The sequence below is a fragment of the Acipenser ruthenus genome, unplaced genomic scaffold, assembly GCF_902713425.1.
Source record: "Acipenser ruthenus unplaced genomic scaffold, fAciRut3.2 maternal haplotype, whole genome shotgun sequence".
NCBI lineage: Eukaryota > Metazoa > Chordata > Actinopteri > Acipenseriformes > Acipenseridae > Acipenser > Acipenser ruthenus.
Genome location: NW_026708309.1, coordinates 60,152 through 74,683, shown reverse-complemented (window position 1 = coordinate 74,683; position 14,532 = coordinate 60,152). Strand labels below are relative to the sequence as shown.

The 14,532-nt window shown below is 43.6% G+C and overlaps 37 non-coding genes and 27 pseudogenes across 37 annotated transcripts; all 64 read right to left on the bottom strand.

The window, feature by feature from the left end:
- Positions 1-108, bottom strand: LOC131731210 (5S ribosomal RNA; annotated as a pseudogene; the record flags this gene model as incomplete).
- Positions 109-222: 114 nt separating this feature from the next.
- Positions 223-331, bottom strand: LOC131731193 (5S ribosomal RNA; annotated as a pseudogene).
- Positions 332-445: 114 nt separating this feature from the next.
- On the bottom strand, positions 446-564 carry LOC131731062 (5S ribosomal RNA). Its single transcript, XR_009324563.1, has one exon. It is a non-coding gene; the product is annotated as a 5S ribosomal RNA (ribosomal RNA).
- A 114-nt stretch (positions 565-678) lies between these two features.
- Positions 679-787, bottom strand: LOC131731192 (5S ribosomal RNA; annotated as a pseudogene).
- Positions 788-901: 114 nt separating this feature from the next.
- Positions 902-1,010, bottom strand: LOC131731190 (5S ribosomal RNA; annotated as a pseudogene).
- Positions 1,011-1,124: 114 nt separating this feature from the next.
- LOC131731194 (5S ribosomal RNA) lies at positions 1,125-1,253 on the bottom strand (annotated as a pseudogene).
- Positions 1,254-1,353: 100 nt separating this feature from the next.
- Positions 1,354-1,472, bottom strand: LOC131731063 (5S ribosomal RNA). The gene has a single exon (XR_009324564.1). It is a non-coding gene; the product is annotated as a 5S ribosomal RNA (ribosomal RNA).
- A 114-nt stretch (positions 1,473-1,586) lies between these two features.
- LOC131730965 (5S ribosomal RNA) lies at positions 1,587-1,705 on the bottom strand. Its single transcript, XR_009324468.1, has one exon. It is a non-coding gene; the product is annotated as a 5S ribosomal RNA (ribosomal RNA).
- Positions 1,706-1,819: 114 nt separating this feature from the next.
- Positions 1,820-1,928, bottom strand: LOC131731228 (5S ribosomal RNA; annotated as a pseudogene).
- Positions 1,929-2,042: 114 nt separating this feature from the next.
- LOC131731189 (5S ribosomal RNA) lies at positions 2,043-2,151 on the bottom strand (annotated as a pseudogene).
- A 114-nt stretch (positions 2,152-2,265) lies between these two features.
- On the bottom strand, positions 2,266-2,374 carry LOC131731188 (5S ribosomal RNA; annotated as a pseudogene).
- Positions 2,375-2,474: 100 nt separating this feature from the next.
- Positions 2,475-2,593, bottom strand: LOC131731130 (5S ribosomal RNA). Its single transcript, XR_009324629.1, has one exon. It is a non-coding gene; the product is annotated as a 5S ribosomal RNA (ribosomal RNA).
- Positions 2,594-2,692: 99 nt separating this feature from the next.
- LOC131731061 (5S ribosomal RNA) lies at positions 2,693-2,811 on the bottom strand. Its single transcript, XR_009324562.1, has one exon. It is a non-coding gene; the product is annotated as a 5S ribosomal RNA (ribosomal RNA).
- Positions 2,812-2,926: 115 nt separating this feature from the next.
- LOC131731223 (5S ribosomal RNA) lies at positions 2,927-3,034 on the bottom strand (annotated as a pseudogene).
- A 117-nt stretch (positions 3,035-3,151) lies between these two features.
- On the bottom strand, positions 3,152-3,270 carry LOC131730914 (5S ribosomal RNA). Its single transcript, XR_009324418.1, has one exon. It is a non-coding gene; the product is annotated as a 5S ribosomal RNA (ribosomal RNA).
- Positions 3,271-3,371: 101 nt separating this feature from the next.
- Positions 3,372-3,480, bottom strand: LOC131731221 (5S ribosomal RNA; annotated as a pseudogene).
- A 115-nt stretch (positions 3,481-3,595) lies between these two features.
- On the bottom strand, positions 3,596-3,713 carry LOC131731088 (5S ribosomal RNA). Its single transcript, XR_009324588.1, has one exon. It is a non-coding gene; the product is annotated as a 5S ribosomal RNA (ribosomal RNA).
- A 102-nt stretch (positions 3,714-3,815) lies between these two features.
- LOC131731229 (5S ribosomal RNA) lies at positions 3,816-3,925 on the bottom strand (annotated as a pseudogene).
- Positions 3,926-4,039: 114 nt separating this feature from the next.
- On the bottom strand, positions 4,040-4,149 carry LOC131731218 (5S ribosomal RNA; annotated as a pseudogene).
- Positions 4,150-4,489: 340 nt separating this feature from the next.
- Positions 4,490-4,607, bottom strand: LOC131731159 (5S ribosomal RNA; annotated as a pseudogene).
- Positions 4,608-4,708: 101 nt separating this feature from the next.
- Positions 4,709-4,817, bottom strand: LOC131731220 (5S ribosomal RNA; annotated as a pseudogene).
- A 116-nt stretch (positions 4,818-4,933) lies between these two features.
- Positions 4,934-5,054, bottom strand: LOC131731151 (5S ribosomal RNA; annotated as a pseudogene).
- A 100-nt stretch (positions 5,055-5,154) lies between these two features.
- Positions 5,155-5,264, bottom strand: LOC131731225 (5S ribosomal RNA; annotated as a pseudogene).
- Positions 5,265-5,379: 115 nt separating this feature from the next.
- Positions 5,380-5,488, bottom strand: LOC131731187 (5S ribosomal RNA; annotated as a pseudogene).
- Positions 5,489-5,601: 113 nt separating this feature from the next.
- On the bottom strand, positions 5,602-5,711 carry LOC131731227 (5S ribosomal RNA; annotated as a pseudogene).
- Positions 5,712-5,824: 113 nt separating this feature from the next.
- Positions 5,825-5,934, bottom strand: LOC131731222 (5S ribosomal RNA; annotated as a pseudogene).
- A 101-nt stretch (positions 5,935-6,035) lies between these two features.
- LOC131731107 (5S ribosomal RNA) lies at positions 6,036-6,154 on the bottom strand. Its single transcript, XR_009324607.1, has one exon. It is a non-coding gene; the product is annotated as a 5S ribosomal RNA (ribosomal RNA).
- Positions 6,155-6,268: 114 nt separating this feature from the next.
- Positions 6,269-6,387, bottom strand: LOC131731060 (5S ribosomal RNA). The gene has a single exon (XR_009324561.1). It is a non-coding gene; the product is annotated as a 5S ribosomal RNA (ribosomal RNA).
- Positions 6,388-6,487: 100 nt separating this feature from the next.
- On the bottom strand, positions 6,488-6,606 carry LOC131731102 (5S ribosomal RNA). The gene has a single exon (XR_009324602.1). It is a non-coding gene; the product is annotated as a 5S ribosomal RNA (ribosomal RNA).
- Positions 6,607-6,730: 124 nt separating this feature from the next.
- On the bottom strand, positions 6,731-6,849 carry LOC131731121 (5S ribosomal RNA). Its single transcript, XR_009324620.1, has one exon. It is a non-coding gene; the product is annotated as a 5S ribosomal RNA (ribosomal RNA).
- A 114-nt stretch (positions 6,850-6,963) lies between these two features.
- LOC131731186 (5S ribosomal RNA) lies at positions 6,964-7,072 on the bottom strand (annotated as a pseudogene).
- A 114-nt stretch (positions 7,073-7,186) lies between these two features.
- On the bottom strand, positions 7,187-7,295 carry LOC131731185 (5S ribosomal RNA; annotated as a pseudogene).
- Positions 7,296-7,395: 100 nt separating this feature from the next.
- LOC131731132 (5S ribosomal RNA) lies at positions 7,396-7,514 on the bottom strand. Its single transcript, XR_009324631.1, has one exon. It is a non-coding gene; the product is annotated as a 5S ribosomal RNA (ribosomal RNA).
- Positions 7,515-7,628: 114 nt separating this feature from the next.
- Positions 7,629-7,747, bottom strand: LOC131731059 (5S ribosomal RNA). Its single transcript, XR_009324560.1, has one exon. It is a non-coding gene; the product is annotated as a 5S ribosomal RNA (ribosomal RNA).
- A 115-nt stretch (positions 7,748-7,862) lies between these two features.
- On the bottom strand, positions 7,863-7,981 carry LOC131731058 (5S ribosomal RNA). The gene has a single exon (XR_009324559.1). It is a non-coding gene; the product is annotated as a 5S ribosomal RNA (ribosomal RNA).
- Positions 7,982-8,081: 100 nt separating this feature from the next.
- LOC131731057 (5S ribosomal RNA) lies at positions 8,082-8,200 on the bottom strand. Its single transcript, XR_009324558.1, has one exon. It is a non-coding gene; the product is annotated as a 5S ribosomal RNA (ribosomal RNA).
- A 114-nt stretch (positions 8,201-8,314) lies between these two features.
- LOC131731184 (5S ribosomal RNA) lies at positions 8,315-8,423 on the bottom strand (annotated as a pseudogene).
- Positions 8,424-8,537: 114 nt separating this feature from the next.
- Positions 8,538-8,656, bottom strand: LOC131731055 (5S ribosomal RNA). Its single transcript, XR_009324556.1, has one exon. It is a non-coding gene; the product is annotated as a 5S ribosomal RNA (ribosomal RNA).
- Positions 8,657-8,756: 100 nt separating this feature from the next.
- LOC131731054 (5S ribosomal RNA) lies at positions 8,757-8,875 on the bottom strand. The gene has a single exon (XR_009324555.1). It is a non-coding gene; the product is annotated as a 5S ribosomal RNA (ribosomal RNA).
- A 99-nt stretch (positions 8,876-8,974) lies between these two features.
- On the bottom strand, positions 8,975-9,093 carry LOC131731082 (5S ribosomal RNA). The gene has a single exon (XR_009324582.1). It is a non-coding gene; the product is annotated as a 5S ribosomal RNA (ribosomal RNA).
- A 100-nt stretch (positions 9,094-9,193) lies between these two features.
- On the bottom strand, positions 9,194-9,311 carry LOC131731154 (5S ribosomal RNA; annotated as a pseudogene).
- A 100-nt stretch (positions 9,312-9,411) lies between these two features.
- Positions 9,412-9,530, bottom strand: LOC131731053 (5S ribosomal RNA). The gene has a single exon (XR_009324554.1). It is a non-coding gene; the product is annotated as a 5S ribosomal RNA (ribosomal RNA).
- A 100-nt stretch (positions 9,531-9,630) lies between these two features.
- LOC131731052 (5S ribosomal RNA) lies at positions 9,631-9,749 on the bottom strand. The gene has a single exon (XR_009324553.1). It is a non-coding gene; the product is annotated as a 5S ribosomal RNA (ribosomal RNA).
- A 114-nt stretch (positions 9,750-9,863) lies between these two features.
- LOC131731145 (5S ribosomal RNA) lies at positions 9,864-9,981 on the bottom strand (annotated as a pseudogene).
- A 100-nt stretch (positions 9,982-10,081) lies between these two features.
- Positions 10,082-10,200, bottom strand: LOC131731051 (5S ribosomal RNA). The gene has a single exon (XR_009324552.1). It is a non-coding gene; the product is annotated as a 5S ribosomal RNA (ribosomal RNA).
- A 113-nt stretch (positions 10,201-10,313) lies between these two features.
- Positions 10,314-10,432, bottom strand: LOC131731050 (5S ribosomal RNA). Its single transcript, XR_009324551.1, has one exon. It is a non-coding gene; the product is annotated as a 5S ribosomal RNA (ribosomal RNA).
- Positions 10,433-10,545: 113 nt separating this feature from the next.
- On the bottom strand, positions 10,546-10,664 carry LOC131731048 (5S ribosomal RNA). Its single transcript, XR_009324550.1, has one exon. It is a non-coding gene; the product is annotated as a 5S ribosomal RNA (ribosomal RNA).
- A 114-nt stretch (positions 10,665-10,778) lies between these two features.
- Positions 10,779-10,897, bottom strand: LOC131731114 (5S ribosomal RNA). The gene has a single exon (XR_009324613.1). It is a non-coding gene; the product is annotated as a 5S ribosomal RNA (ribosomal RNA).
- A 99-nt stretch (positions 10,898-10,996) lies between these two features.
- LOC131731047 (5S ribosomal RNA) lies at positions 10,997-11,115 on the bottom strand. Its single transcript, XR_009324549.1, has one exon. It is a non-coding gene; the product is annotated as a 5S ribosomal RNA (ribosomal RNA).
- A 100-nt stretch (positions 11,116-11,215) lies between these two features.
- On the bottom strand, positions 11,216-11,334 carry LOC131731160 (5S ribosomal RNA; annotated as a pseudogene).
- Positions 11,335-11,448: 114 nt separating this feature from the next.
- On the bottom strand, positions 11,449-11,567 carry LOC131731046 (5S ribosomal RNA). Its single transcript, XR_009324548.1, has one exon. It is a non-coding gene; the product is annotated as a 5S ribosomal RNA (ribosomal RNA).
- Positions 11,568-11,681: 114 nt separating this feature from the next.
- Positions 11,682-11,801, bottom strand: LOC131731164 (5S ribosomal RNA; annotated as a pseudogene).
- Positions 11,802-11,902: 101 nt separating this feature from the next.
- LOC131731120 (5S ribosomal RNA) lies at positions 11,903-12,022 on the bottom strand. The gene has a single exon (XR_009324619.1). It is a non-coding gene; the product is annotated as a 5S ribosomal RNA (ribosomal RNA).
- A 101-nt stretch (positions 12,023-12,123) lies between these two features.
- LOC131731045 (5S ribosomal RNA) lies at positions 12,124-12,242 on the bottom strand. Its single transcript, XR_009324547.1, has one exon. It is a non-coding gene; the product is annotated as a 5S ribosomal RNA (ribosomal RNA).
- Positions 12,243-12,356: 114 nt separating this feature from the next.
- On the bottom strand, positions 12,357-12,475 carry LOC131731043 (5S ribosomal RNA). Its single transcript, XR_009324545.1, has one exon. It is a non-coding gene; the product is annotated as a 5S ribosomal RNA (ribosomal RNA).
- Positions 12,476-12,589: 114 nt separating this feature from the next.
- On the bottom strand, positions 12,590-12,708 carry LOC131731042 (5S ribosomal RNA). The gene has a single exon (XR_009324544.1). It is a non-coding gene; the product is annotated as a 5S ribosomal RNA (ribosomal RNA).
- A 100-nt stretch (positions 12,709-12,808) lies between these two features.
- On the bottom strand, positions 12,809-12,927 carry LOC131731041 (5S ribosomal RNA). Its single transcript, XR_009324543.1, has one exon. It is a non-coding gene; the product is annotated as a 5S ribosomal RNA (ribosomal RNA).
- Positions 12,928-13,027: 100 nt separating this feature from the next.
- LOC131731040 (5S ribosomal RNA) lies at positions 13,028-13,146 on the bottom strand. Its single transcript, XR_009324542.1, has one exon. It is a non-coding gene; the product is annotated as a 5S ribosomal RNA (ribosomal RNA).
- Positions 13,147-13,260: 114 nt separating this feature from the next.
- LOC131731039 (5S ribosomal RNA) lies at positions 13,261-13,379 on the bottom strand. Its single transcript, XR_009324541.1, has one exon. It is a non-coding gene; the product is annotated as a 5S ribosomal RNA (ribosomal RNA).
- A 100-nt stretch (positions 13,380-13,479) lies between these two features.
- Positions 13,480-13,598, bottom strand: LOC131730931 (5S ribosomal RNA). The gene has a single exon (XR_009324435.1). It is a non-coding gene; the product is annotated as a 5S ribosomal RNA (ribosomal RNA).
- A 114-nt stretch (positions 13,599-13,712) lies between these two features.
- On the bottom strand, positions 13,713-13,831 carry LOC131731038 (5S ribosomal RNA). The gene has a single exon (XR_009324540.1). It is a non-coding gene; the product is annotated as a 5S ribosomal RNA (ribosomal RNA).
- A 114-nt stretch (positions 13,832-13,945) lies between these two features.
- Positions 13,946-14,064, bottom strand: LOC131731037 (5S ribosomal RNA). The gene has a single exon (XR_009324539.1). It is a non-coding gene; the product is annotated as a 5S ribosomal RNA (ribosomal RNA).
- A 100-nt stretch (positions 14,065-14,164) lies between these two features.
- Positions 14,165-14,293, bottom strand: LOC131731144 (5S ribosomal RNA; annotated as a pseudogene).
- Positions 14,294-14,407: 114 nt separating this feature from the next.
- Positions 14,408-14,526, bottom strand: LOC131731036 (5S ribosomal RNA). The gene has a single exon (XR_009324538.1). It is a non-coding gene; the product is annotated as a 5S ribosomal RNA (ribosomal RNA).
- Between the last annotated feature and the right edge of the window lie 6 nt (positions 14,527-14,532).

Below are 14,532 nucleotides of genomic sequence, written 5' to 3'. Positions count from 1 at the left end.
CTTGATATTCCCAGGTGGTCTCCCATCCAAGTACTAACCAAGCCCAACATTGCTTAGCTTCTGAGATCAGACGAGATCAGGCTTATTCAAGGTGGTGTGGCCGCAGGCGATTGCATTTCTGCTTTCATGACTTTTATGTGTAGTGAGCTGGGGGTGATTCCTACAAAATTTCCTTTTGTCCTCCACACATTTCAATTGTAAAATGTAATTACAAAAATGTAATGCCTGCAGCACTTGATATTCCCAGGTGGTCTCCCATCCAAGTACTAACCAAGCCCAACATTGCTTAGCTTCTGAGATCAGGCTTATTCAAGGTGGTGTGGCCGCAGGCGATTGCATTTCTGCTTTCATGACTTCTATGTTTAGTGAGCTGGGGGTGATTCCTCCAAAATCTCCTTTTGTCCTCCACACATTTCAATTGTAAAATGTAATTACCAAAATGTAATGCCTGCAGCACTTGATATTCCCAGGTGGTCTCCCATCCAAGTACTAACCAAGCCCAACATTGCTTAGCTTCTGAGATCAGACGAGATCAGGCTTATTCAAGGTGGTGTGGCCGCAGGCGATTGCATTTCTGCTTTCATGACTTTTATGTGTATTGAGCTGGGGGTGATTCCTCCAAAATTTCCTTTTGTCCTCCACACTTTTCAATTGTAAAATGTAATTACAAAAATGTAATGCCTGCAGCACTTGATATTCCCAGGTGGTCTCCCATCCAAGTACTAACCAAGCCCAACATTGCTTAGCTTCTGAGATCAGGCTTATTCAAGGTGGTGTGGCCGCAGGCGATTGCATTTCTGGTTTCATGACTTTTATGTTTAGTGAGCTGGGGGTGATTCCTCCAAAATTTCCTTTTGTCCTCCACACATTTCAATTGTAAAATGTAATTACAAAAATGTAATGCCTGCAGCACTTGATATTCCCAGGTGGTCTCCCATCCAAGTACTAACCAAGCCCAACATTGCTTAGCTTCTGAGATCAGGCTTATTCAAGGTGGTGTGGCCGCAGGCGATTGCATTTCTGCTTTCATGACTTTTATGTTTAGTGAGCTGGGGGTGATTCCTCCAAAATTTCCTTTTGTCCTCCACACATTTCAATTGTAAAATGTAATTACAAAAATGTAACGCCTGCAGCACTTGATATTCCCAGGTGGTCTCCCATCCAAGTACTAACCAAGCCCAACATTGCTTAGCTTCTGAGATCAGGCGAGATCAGGCGAGATCAGGCTTATTCAAGGTCGTGTGGCCGCAGGCGATTGCATTTCTGCTTTCATGACTTTTATGTTTAGTGAGCTGGGGGTGATTCCTCCAAAATTTCCTTTTGTCCTCCACACATTTCAATTGTAAAATGTAACGCCTGCAGCACTTGATATTCCCAGGTGGTCTCCCATCCAAGTACTAACCAAGCCCAACATTGCTTAGCTTCTGAGATCAGACGAGATCAGGCTTATTCAAGGTGGTGTGGCCGCAGGCGATTGCATTTCTGCTTTCATGACTTTTATGTTTAGTGAGCTGGGGGTGATTCCTCCAAAATTTCCTTTTGTCCTCCACACATTTCAATTGTAAAATGTAATTACAAAAATGTAATGCCTGCAGCACTTGATATTCCCAGGTGGTCTCCCATCCAAGTACTAACCAAGCCCAACATTGCTTATCTTCTGAGATCAGATGAGATCAGGCTTATTCAAGGTGGTGTGGCCGCAGGCGATTGCATTTCTCCTTTCATGACTTTTATGTTTAGTGAGCTGGGGGTGATTTCTCCAAAATTTCCTTTTGTCCTCCACACATTTCAATTGTAAAATGTAATTACAAAAATGTAATGCCTGCAGCACTTGATATTCCCAGGTGGTCTCCCATCCAAGTACTAACCAAGCCCAACATTGCTTAGCTTCTGAGATCAGGCTTATTCAAGGTGGTGTGGACTCAGGTGATTGCATGTCTGCTTTCATGACTTTTATGTTTAGTGAGCTGGGGGTGATTCCTCCAAAATTTCCTTTTGTCCTCCACACATTTCAATTGTAAAATGTAATTACAAAAATGTAATGCCTGCAGCACTTGATATTCCCAGGTGGTCTCCCATCCAAGTACTAACCAAGCCCAACATTGCTTAGCTTCTGAGATCAGGCTTATTCAAGGTGGTGTGGCCGCAGGCGATTGCATTTCTGCTTTCATGACTTTTATGTTTAGTGAGCTGGGGGTGATTCCTCCAAAATTTCCTTTTGTCCTCCACACATTTCAATTGTAAAATGTAATTACAAAAATGTAATGCCTGCAGCACTTGATATTCCCAGGTGGTCTCCCATCCAAGTACTAACCAAGCCCAACATTGCTTAGCTTCTGAGATCAGGCTTATTCAAGGTGGTGTGGCCGCAGGCGATTGCATTTCTGCTTTCATGACTTTTATGTTTAGTGAGCTGGGGGTGATTCCTCCAAAATTTCCTTTTGTCCTCCACACATTTCAATTGTAAAATGTAATGCATGCAGCACTTGATATTCCCAGGTGGTCTCCCATCCAAGTACTAACCAAGCCCAACATTGCTTAGCTTCTGAGATCAGACGAGATCAGGCTTATTCAAGGTGGCGTGGCCGCAGGCGATTGCATTTCTGCTTCATGACTTTTATGTTTAGTGAGCTGGGGGTGATTCCTCCAAAATTTCCTTTTGTCCTCCACACATTTCAATTGTAAAATGTAATGCCTGCAGCACTTGATATTCCCAGGTGGTCTCCCATCCAAGTACTAACCAAGCCCAACATTGCTTAGCTTCTGAGATCAGACGAGATCAGGCTTATTCAAGGTGGTGTGGCCGCAGGCGATTGCATTTCTGCTTTCATGACTTTTATGTTTAGTGAGGCTGGGGGTGATTCCTCCAAAATTTCCTTTTGTCCTCCACACATTTCAATTGTAAAATGTAATTACAAAAATGTTATGCCTGCAGCACTTGATATTCCCAGGTGGTCTCCCATCCAAGTACTAACCAAGCCCAACATTGCTAGCTTCTGAGATCAGGCTTATTCAAGGTGGTGTGGCCGCAGGCGATTGCATTTCTGCTTTCATGACTTTTTATGTTTAGTGAGCTGGGGGTGATTCCTCCAAAATTTCCTTTTGTCCTCCACACATTTTCCAATTGTAAAATGTAATTACAAAAATGTAATGCCTGCAGCACTTGATTTTCCCAGGTGGTCTCCCATCCAAGTACTAACCAAGCCCAACATTGCTTAGCTTCTGAGATCAGACGAGATCAGGCGTATTCAAGGTGGTGTGGCCGCAGGCGATTGCATTTATGCTTTCATGACTTTTATGTTTAGTGAGCTGGGGGTGATTCCTCCAAAATTTCCTTTTGTCCTCCACACATTTCCAATTGTAAAATGTAATGCCTGCAGCACTTGATATTCCCAGGTGGTCTCCCTTCCAAGTACTAACCAAGCCCAACATTGCTTAGCTATTGAGATCAGGCTTATTCAAGGTGGTGTGGCCGCAGGCGATTGCATTTCTGCTTTCAATGACTTTTATGTTTAGTGAGCTGGGGGTGATTCCTCCAAAATTTCCTTTTGTCCTCCACACATTTCAATTGTAAAATGTAATTACAAAAATGTAATGCCTGCAGCACTTGATATTCCCAGGTGGTCTCCCATCCAAGTACTAACCAAGCCCACATTGCTTAGCTTCTGAGATCAGACGAGATCAGGCGTATTCAAGGTGGTGTGGCCGCAGGCGATTGCATTTATGCTTTCATGACTTTTATGTTTAGTGAGCTGGGGGTGATTCCTTCCAAAATTTCATTTTGTCCTCCACACATTTCAATTGTAAAATGTAAATGCCTGCAGCACTTGATATTCCCAGGTGGTCTCCCATCCAAGTACTAACCAAGCCCAACATTGCTATAGCTATTGAGATCAGGCTTATTCAAGGTGGTGTGGCCGCAGGCGATTGCATTTCTGCTTTCATGACTTTTATGTTTAGTGAGCTGGGGGTGATTCCTCCAAAATTTCCTTTTGTCCTCCACACTTTTCAATTGTAAAATGTAATTACAAAAATGTAATGCCTGCAGCACTTGATATTCCCAGGTGGTCTCCCATCCAAAGTACTAACCAAGCCCAACATTGCTTAGCTTCTGAGATCAGGCTTATTCAAGGTGGTGTGGCCGCAGGCGATTGCATTTATGTTTTCATGACTTTTATGTTTAGTGAGCTGGGGGTGATTCCTCCAAAATTTCCTTTTGTCCCTCCACACATTTCAATTGTAAAATGTAATTACAAAAATGTAATGCCTGCAGCACTGATATTCCCCAAGGTGGTCTCCCATCCAAGTACTAACCAAGCCCAACATTGCTTAGCTTCGGAGATCAGGCTTATTCAAGGTGGTGTGGCCGCAGGCGATTGCATTTCTGCTTTCATGACTTTTATGTTTAGTGAGCTGGGGGTGATTCCTCCAAAATTTCCTTTTTGGCCTCCACACATTTCAATTGTAAAATGTAATTACAAAAATGTAATGCCTGCAGCACTTGATTTTCCCTGGTGTCTCCCATCCAAGTACTAACCAAGCCCAACATTGCTTAGCTTCTGAGATCAGACGAGATCAGGCGTATTCAAGGTGGTGTGGCCGCAGGTGATTGCATTTATGCTTTCATGACTTTTATGTTTAGTGAGCTGGGGGTGATTTCTCCAAAATTTCCTTTTGTCCTCCACACATTTTCAATTGTAAAATGTAATGCCTGCAGCACTTGATATTCCCAGGTGGTCTCCCTTCCAAGTACTAACCAAGCCCAACATTGCTTAGCTATTGAGATCAGGCTTATTCAAGGTGGTGTGGCCGCAGGCGATTGCATTTCTTGCTTTCATGACTTTTATGTTTAGTGAGCTGGGGGTGATTCCTCCAAAATTTCCTTTTGTCCCTCCACACATTTCAATTGTAAAATGTAATTACAAAAATGTAATGCCTGCAGCACTTGATATTCCCAGGCTGGTCTCCCATCCAAGTACTAACCAAGCCCAACATTGCTTAGCTTCTGAGATCAGACGAGATCAGGCGTATTCAAGGTGGTTGTGGCCGCAGGCGATTGCATTTATGCTTTCATGACTTTTATGTTTAGTGAGCTGGGGGTGATTCCTCCAAAATTTCCTTTTGTCCTCCACACATTTCAATTGTAAAATGTAATGCCTGCAGCACTTGATATTCCCAGGTGGTCTCCCATCCAAGTACTAACCAAGCCCAACATTGCTTAGCTATTGAGATCAGGCTTATTCAAGGTTGGTGTGGCCGCAGGCGATTTGCATTTCTGCTTTCATGACTTTTATGTTTAGTGAGCTGGGGGTGATTCCTCCAAAATTTCCTTTTGTCCTCCACACATTTCAATTGTAAAATGTAATTACAAAAATGTAATGCCTGCAGCACTTGATATTCCCAGGTGGTCTCCCATCCAAGTACTAACCAAGCCCAACATTGCTTAGCTTCTGAGATCAGGCTTATTCAAGGTGGTGTGGCCGCAGGCGATTGCATTTTTGCTTTCATGACTTTTATGTTTAGTGAGCTGGGGGTGATTCCTCCAAAATTTCCTTTTGTCCTCCACACATTTCAATTGTAAAATGTAATTACAAAAAGTAATGCCTGCAGCACTTGATATTCCCAGGTGGTCTCCCATCCAAGTACTAACCAAGCCCAACATTGCTTAGCTTCGGAGATCAGGCTTATTCAAGGTGGTTGTGGCCGCAGGCGATTGCATTTCTGCTTTCATGACTTTTATGTTTAGTGAGCTGGGGGTGATTCCTCCAAATTTCCTTTTGTCCTCCACACATTTCAATTGTAAAATGTAATTACAAAAATGTAATGCCTGCAGCACTTGATATTCCCAGGTGGTCTCCCATCCAAGTACTAACCAAGCCCAACATTGCTTTAGCTTCTGAAATCAGGCTTATTCAAGGTGGTGTGGCCGCAGGCGATTGCATTTTCTGCTTTCATGACTTTTATGTTTAGTGAGCTGGGGGTGATTCCTCCAAAATTTCCTTTTGTCCTCCACACATTTCAATTGTAAAATGTAATGCCTGCAGCACTTGATATTCCCAGGTGGTCTCCCATCCAAGTACTAACCAAGCCCAACATTGCTTAGCTTCTGAGATCAGGCGAGATCAGGCTTATTCAAGGTGGTGTGGCCGCAGGCGATTGCATTTCTGCTTTCATGACTTTTATGTTTAGTGAGCTGGGGGTGATTCCTCCAAAATTTCCTTTTGTCCTCCACACATTTCAATTGTAAAATGTAATTACAAAAATGTAATGCCTGCAGCACTTGATATTCCCAGGTGGTCTCCCATCCAAGTACTAACCAAGCCCAACATTGCTTAGCTTCTGAGATCAGACGAGATCAGGCTTATTCAAGGTGGTGTGGCCGCAGGCGATTGCATTTCTGCTTTCATGACTTTTATGTTTAGTGAGCTGGGGGTGATTCCTCCAAAATTTCCCTTTGGCCTCCACACATTTCAATTGTAAAATGTAATGCCTGCAGCACTTGATATTCCCAGGTGGTCTCCCATCCAAGTACTAACCAAGCCCAACATTGCTTAGCTTCTGAGATCAGACGAGATCAGGCTTATTTAAGGTGGTGTGGCCGCAGGCGATTGCATTTCTGCTTTCATGACTTTAATGTTTAGTGAGCTGGGGGTGATTCTTCCAAAATTTCCTTTTGTCCTCCACACATTTCAATTCATTTCAATTGTAAAATGTAATTACAAAAATGTAATGCCTGCAGCACTTGATATTCCCAGGTGGTCTCCCATCCAAGTACTAACCAAGCCCAACACTGCTTAGCTTCTGAGATCAGACAAGATCAGGCTTTTTCAAGGTGGTGTGGCCGCAGGCGATTGCATTTCTGCTTTCATGACTTTTATGTTTAGGGAGCTGGGGGTGATTCCTCCAAAATTTCCTTTTGTCCTCCACACATTTCAATTGTAAAATGTAATTACAAAAATGTAATGCCTGCAGCACTTGATATTCCCAGGTGGTCTCCCATCCAAGTACTAACCAAGCCCAACATTGCTTAGCTTCTGAGATCAGGCTTATTCAAGGTGGTGTGGCCGCAGGCGATTGCATTTCTGCTTTCATGACTTTTATGTTTAGTGAGCTGGGGGTGATTCCTCCAAAATTTCCTTTTGTCCTCCACACATTTCAATTGTAAAATGTAATTACAAAAATGTAATGCCTGCAGCACTTGATATTCCCAGGTGGTCTCCCATCCAAGTACTAACCAAGCCCAACATTGCTTAGCTTCTGAGATCAGGCTTATTCAAGGTGGTGTGGCCGCAGGCGATTGCATTTCTGCAATCATGACTTTTATGTTTAGTGAGCTGGGGGTGATTCCTCCAAAATTTCCTTTTGTCCTCCACACATTTCAATTGTAAAATGTAATGCCTGCAGCAATTGATATTCCCAGGTGGTCTCCCATCCAAGTACTAACCAAGCCCAACATTGCTTAGCTTCTGAGATCAGACGAGATCAGGCTTATTCAAGGTGGTGTGGCCGCAGGCGATTTCATTTCTGCTTTCATGACTTTTATGTTTAGTGAGCTGGGGGTGATTCCTCCAAAATTTCCTTTTGTCCTCCACACATTTCAATGGTAAAATGTAATTACAAAAATGTAATGCCTGCAGCACTTGATATTCCCAGGTGGTCTCCCATCCAAGTACTAACCAAGCCCAACATTGCTTAGCTTCTGAGATCAGACGAGATCAGGCTTATTCAAGGTGGTGTGGCCGCAGGCGATTGCATTTCTGCTTTCATGACTTTTATGTTTAGTGAGCTGGGGGTGATTCCTCCAAAATTTCCTTTTGTCCTCCACACATTTCAATGGTAAAAATGTAATTACAAAAATGTAATGCCTGCAGCACTTGATATTCCCAGGTGGTCTCCCATCCAAGTACTAACCAAGCCCAACATTGCTTAGCTTCTGAGATCAGACGAGATCAGGCTTATTCAAGGTGGTGTGGCCGCAGGCGATTGCATTTCTGCTTTCATGACTTTTATGTTTAGTGAGCTGGGGGTGATTCCTCCAAAATTTCCTTTTGTCCTCCACACATTTCAATTGTAAAATGTAATGCCTGCAGCACTTGATATTCCCAGGTGGTCTCCCATCCAAGTACTAACCAAGCCCAACATTGCTTAGCTTCTGAGATCAGACGAGATCAGGCTTATTCAAGGTGGTGTGGCCGCAGGCGATTGCAGTTCTGCTTTCATGACTTTTATGTTTAGTGAGCTGGGGGTGATTCCTCCAAAATTTCCTTTTGTCCTCCACACATTTCAATTGTAAAATGTAATTACAAAAATGTAATGCCTGCAGCACTTGATATTCCCAGGTGGTCTCCCATCCAAGTACTAACCAAGCCCAACATTGCTTAGCTTCTGAGATCAGGCTTATTCAAGGTGGTGTGGCCGCAGGCGATTGCATTTCTGCTTTCATGACTTTTATGTTTAGTGAGCTGGGGGTGATTCCTCCAAAATTTCCTTTTGTCCTCCACACATTTCAATTGTAAAATGTAATTACAAAAATGTAATGCCTGCAGCACTTGATATTCCCAGGTGGTCTCCCATCCAAGTACTAACCAAGCCCAACATTGCTTAGCTTCTGAGATCAGACGAGATCAGGCTTATTCAAGGTGGTGTGGCCGCAGGCGATTGCTGTTCTGCTTTCATGACTTTTATGTTTAGTGAGCTGGGGGTGATTCCTCCAAAATTTCCTTTTGTCCTCCACACATTTCAATTGTAAAATGTAATGCCTGCAGCACTTGATATTCCCAGGTGGTCTCCCATCCAAGTACTAACCAAGCCCAACATTGCTTAGCTTCTGAGATCAGACGAGATCAGGCTTATTCAAGGTGGTGTGGCCGCAGGCGATTGCATTTCTGCTTCATGACTTTTATGTTTAGTGAGCTGGGGGTGATTCCTCCAAAATTTCCTTTTGTCCTCCACACATTTCAATTGTAAAATGTAATGCCTGCAGCACTTGATATTCCCAGGTGGTCTCCCATCCAAGTACTTACCAAGCCCAACATTGCTTAGCTTCTGAGATCAGACGAGATCAGGCTAATTCAAGGTGGTGTGGCCGCAGGCGATTGCTGTTCTGCTTTCATGACTTTTATGTTTAGTGAGCTGGGGTGATTCCTCCAAAATTTCCTTTTGTCCTCCACACATTTCAATTGTAAAAATGTAATGCCTGCAGCACTTGATATTCCCAGGTGTCTCCCATCCAAGTACTAACCAAGCCCAACATTGCTTAGCTTCTGAGATCAGACGAGATCAGGCTTATTCAAGGTGGTGTGGCCGCAGGCGATTGCATTTCTGCTTTCATGACTTTTATGTTTAGTGAGCTGGGGGTGATTCCTCCAAAATTTCCTTTTGTCCTCCACACATTTCAATTGTAAAATGTAATGCCTGCAGCACTTGATATTCCCAGGTGGTCTCCCATCCAAGTACTAACCAAGCCCAACATTGCTTAGCTTCTGAGATCAGACGAGATCAGGCTTATTCAAGGTGGTGTGGCCGCAGGCGATTGCATTTCTGCTTTCATGACTTTTATGTTTAGTGAGCTGGGGGTGATTCCTCCAAAATTTCCTTTTGTCCTCCACACATTTCAATTGTAAAATGTAATGCCTGCAGCACTTGATATTCCCAGGTGGTCTCCCATCCAAGTACTAACCAAGCCCAACATTGCTTAGCTTCTGAGATCAGACGAGATCAGGCTTATTCAAGGTGGTGTGGCCGCAGGCGATTGCATTTCTGCTTTCATGACTTTTATGTTTAGTGAGCTGGGGGTGATTCCTCCAAAATTTCCTTTTGTCCTCCACACATTTCAATTGTAAAATGTAATTACAAAAATGTAATGCCTGCAGCACTTGATATTCCAGGTGGTCTCCCATCCAAGTACTAACCAAGCCCAACATTGCTTAGCTTCTGAGATCAGACGAGATCAGGCTTATTCAAGGTGGTGTGGCCGCAGGCGATTGCATTTCTGCTTTCATGACTTTTATGTTTAGTGAGCTGGGGGTGATTCCTCCAAAATTTCCTTTTGTCCTCCACACATTTCAATTGTAAAATGTAATGCCTGCAGCACTTGATATTCCCAGGTGGTCTCCCATCCAAGTACTAACCAAGCCCAACATTGCTTAGCTTCTGAGATCAGACGAGATCAGGCTTATTCAAGGTGGTGTGGCCGCAGGCGATTGCATTTCTGCTTTCATGACTTTTATGTTTAGTGAGCTGGGGGTGATTCTCCAAAATTTCCTTTTGTCCTCCACACATTTCAATTGTAAAATGTAATTACAAAAATGTAATGCCTGCAGCACTTGATATTCCCAGGTGGTCTCCCATCCAAGTACTAACCAAGCCCAACATTGCTTAGCTTCTGAGATCAGACGAGATCAGGCTTATTCAAGGTGGTGTGGCCGCAGGCGATTGCATTTCTGCTTTCATGACTTTTATGTTTAGTGAGCTGGGGTGATTCCTCCAAAATTTCCTTTTGTCCTCCACACATTTCAATTGTAAAATGTAATTACAAAAATGTAATGCCTGCAGCACTTGATATTCCCAGGTGGTCTCCCATCCAAGTACTAACCAAGCCCAACATTGCTTAGCTTCTGAGATCAGACGAGATCAGGCTTATTCAAGGTGGTGTGGCCGCAGGCGATTGCATTTCTGCTTTCATGACTTTTATGTTTAGTGAGCTGGGGGTGATTCCTCCAAAATTTCCTTTTGTCCTCCACACATTTCAATTGTAAAATGTAATTACAAAAATGTAATGCCTGCAGCACTTGATATTCCCAGGTGGTCTCCCATCCAAGTACTAACCAAGCCCAACATTGCTTAGCTTCTGAGATCAGACAAGATCAGGCTTATTCAAGGTGGTGTGGCCGCAGGCGATTGCTGTTCTGCTTTCATGACTTTTATGTTAGTGAGCTGGGGGTGATTCCTCCAAAATTTCCTTTTGTGCTCCACACATTTCAATTGTAAAATGTAATGCCTGCAGCACTTGATATTCCCAGGTGGTCTCCCATCCAAGTACTAACCAAGCCCAACATTGCTTAGCTTCTGAGATCAGACGAGATCAGGCTTATTCAAGGTGGTGTGGCCGCAGGCGATTGCATTTCTGCTTTCATGACTTTTATGTTTAGTGAGCTGGGGGTGATTCCTCCAAAATTTCCTTTTGTCCTCCACACATTTCAATTGTAAAATGTAATGCCTGCAGCACTTGATATTCCCCAGGTGTCTCCCATCCAAGTACTAACCAAGCCCAACATTGCTTAGCTTCTGAGATCAGACGAGATCAGGCTTATTCAAGGTGGTGTGGCCGCAGGCGATTGCATTTCTGCTTTCATGACTTTTATGTTTAGTGAGCTGGGGGTGATTCCTCCAAAATTTCCTTTTGTCCTCCACACATTTCAATTGTAAAATGTAATTACAAAAATGTAATGCCTGCAGCACTTGATATTCCCAGGTGGTCTCCCATCCAAGTACTAACCAAGCCCAACATTGCTTAGCTTCTGAGATCAGACGAGATCAGGCTTATTCAAGGTGGTGTGGCCGCAGGCGATTGCATTTCTGCTTTCATGACTTTTATGTTTAGTGAGCTGGGGGTGATTCCTCCAAAATTTCCTTTTGTCCTCCACACATTTCAATTGTAAAATGTAATTACAAAAATGTAATGCCTGCAGCACTTGATATTCCCAGGTGGTCCTCCCATCCAAGTACTAACCAAGCCCAACATTGCTTAGCTTCTGAGATCAGACAAGATCAGGCTTATTCAAGGTGGTGTGGCCGCAGGCGATTGCTGTTCTGCTTTCATGACTTTTATGTTTAGTGAGCTGGGGGGTGATTCCTCCAAAATTTCCTTTTGTGCTCCACACATTTCAATTGTAAAATGTAATGCCTGCAGCACTTGATATTCCCAGGTGGTCTCCCATCCAAGTACTAACCAAGCCCAACATTGCTTAGCTTCTGAGATCAGACGAGATCAGGCCTTATTCAAGGTGGTGTGGCCGCAGGCGATTGCATTTCTGCTTTCATGACTTTTATGTTTAGTGAGCTGGGGGGTGATTCCTCCAAAATTTCCTTTTGTCCTCCACACATTTCAATTGTAAAATGTAATGCCTGCAGCACTTGATATTCCCAGGTGGTCTCCCATCCAAGTACTAACCAAGCCCAACATTGCTTAGCTTCTGAGATCAGACGAGATCAGGCTTATTCAAGGTGGTGTGGCCGCAGGCGATTGCATTTCTGCTTTCATGACTTTTATGTTTAGTGAGCTGGGGGTGATTCCTCCAAAATTTCCTTTTGTCCTCCACACATTTCAATTGTAAAATGTAATTACAAAAATGTAATGCCTGCAGCACTTGATATTCCCAGGTGGTCTCCCATCCAAGTACTAACCAAGCCCAACATTGCTTAGCTTCTGAGATCAGACGAGATCAGGCTTATTCAAGGTGGTGTGGCCGCAGGCGATTGCTGTTCTGCTTTCATGACTTTTATGTTTAGTGAGCTGGGGGTGATTCCTCCAAAATTTCCTTTTGTCCTCCACACATTTCAATTGTAAAATGTAATTACAAAAATGTAATGCCTGCAGCACTTGATATTCCCAGGTGGTCTCCCATCCAAGTACTAACCAAGCCCAACATTGCTTAGCTTCTGAGATCAGACGAGATCAGGCTTATTCAAGGTGGTGTGGCCGCAGGCGATTGCATTTCTGCTTTCATGACTTTTATGTTTAGTGAGCTGGGGGTGATTCCTCCAAAATTTCCTTTTGTCCTCCACACATTTCAATTGTAAAATGTAATGCCTGCAGCACTTGATATTCCCAGGTGGTCTCCCATCCAAGTACTAACCAAGCCCAACATTGCTTAGCTTCTGAGATCAGACGAGATCAGGCTTATTCAAGGTGGTGTGGCCGCAGGCGATTGCATTTCTGCTTTCATGACTTTTATGTTTAGTGAGCTGGGGGTGATTCCTCCAAAATTTCCTTTTGTCCTCCACACATTTCAATTGTAAAATGTAATGCCTGCAGCACTTGATATTCCCAGGTGGTCTCCCATCCAAGTACTAACCAAGCCCAACATTGCTTAGCTTCTGAGATCAGACGAGATCAGGCTTATTCAAGGTGGTGTGGCCGCAGGCGATTGCATTTCTGCTTTCATGACTTTTATGTTTAGTGAGCTGGGGGTGATTCCTCCAAAATTTCCTTTTGTCCTCCACACATTTCAATTGTAAAATGTAATTACAAAAATGTAATGCCTGCAGCACTTGATATTCCCAGGTGGTCTCCCATCCAAGTACTAACCAAGCCCAACATTGCTTAGCTTCTGAGATCAGACGAGATCAGGCTTATTCAAGGTGGTGTGGCCGCAGGCGATTGCATTTCTGCTTTCATGACTTTTATGTTTAGTGAGCTGGGGGTGATTCCTCCAAAATTTCCTTTTGTCCTCCACACATTTCAATTGTAAAATGTAATGCCTGCAGCACTTGATATTCCCAGGTGGTCTCCCATCCAAGTACTAACCAAGCCCAACTTTGCTTAGCTTCTGAGATCAGACGAGATCAGGCTTATTCAAGGTGGTGTGGCCGCAGGCGATTGCATTTCTGCTTTCATGACTTTTATGTTTAGTGAGCTGGGGGTGATTCCTCCAAAATTTCCTTTTGTCCTCCACACATTTCAATTGTAAAATGTAATTACAAAAATGTAATGCCTGCAGCACTTGATATTCCCAGGTGGTCTCCCATCCAAGTACTAACCAAGCCCAACATTGCTTAGCTTCTGAGATCAGACGAGATCAGGCTTATTCAAGGTGGTGTGGCCGCAGGCGATTGCATTTCTGCTTTCATGACTTTTATGTTTAGTGAGCTGGGGGTGATTCCTCCAAAATTTCCTTTTGTCCTCCACACATTTCAATTGTAAAATGTAATTACTAAAATGTAATGCCTGCAGCACTTGATATTCCCAGGTGGTCTCCCATCCAAGTACTAACCAAGCCCAACATTGCTTAGCTTCTGAGATCAGACGAGATCAGGCTTATTCAAGGTGGTGTGGCCGCAGGCGATTGCATTTCTGCTTTCATGACTTTTATGTTTAGTGAGCTGGGGGTGATTCCTCCAAAATTTCCTTTTGTCCTCCACACATTTCAATTGTAAAATGTAATGCCTGCAGCACTTGATATTCCCAGGTGGTCTCCCATCCAAGTACTAACCAAGCCCAACATTGCTTAGCTTCTGAGATCAGACGAGATCAGGCGAGATCAGGCTTATTCAAGGTGGTGTGGCCGCAGGCGATTGCATTTCTGCTTTCATGACTTTTATGTTTAGTGAGCTGGGGGTGATTCCTCCAAAATTTCCTTTTGTCCTCCACACATTTCTATTGTAAAATGTAATTACAAAAATGTAATGCCTGCAGCACTTGATATTCCCAGGTGGTCTCCCATCCAAGTACTAACCAAGCCCAACATTGCTTAGCTTCTGAGATCAGACGAGATCAGGCTTATTCAAGGTGGTGTGGCCGCAGGCGATTGC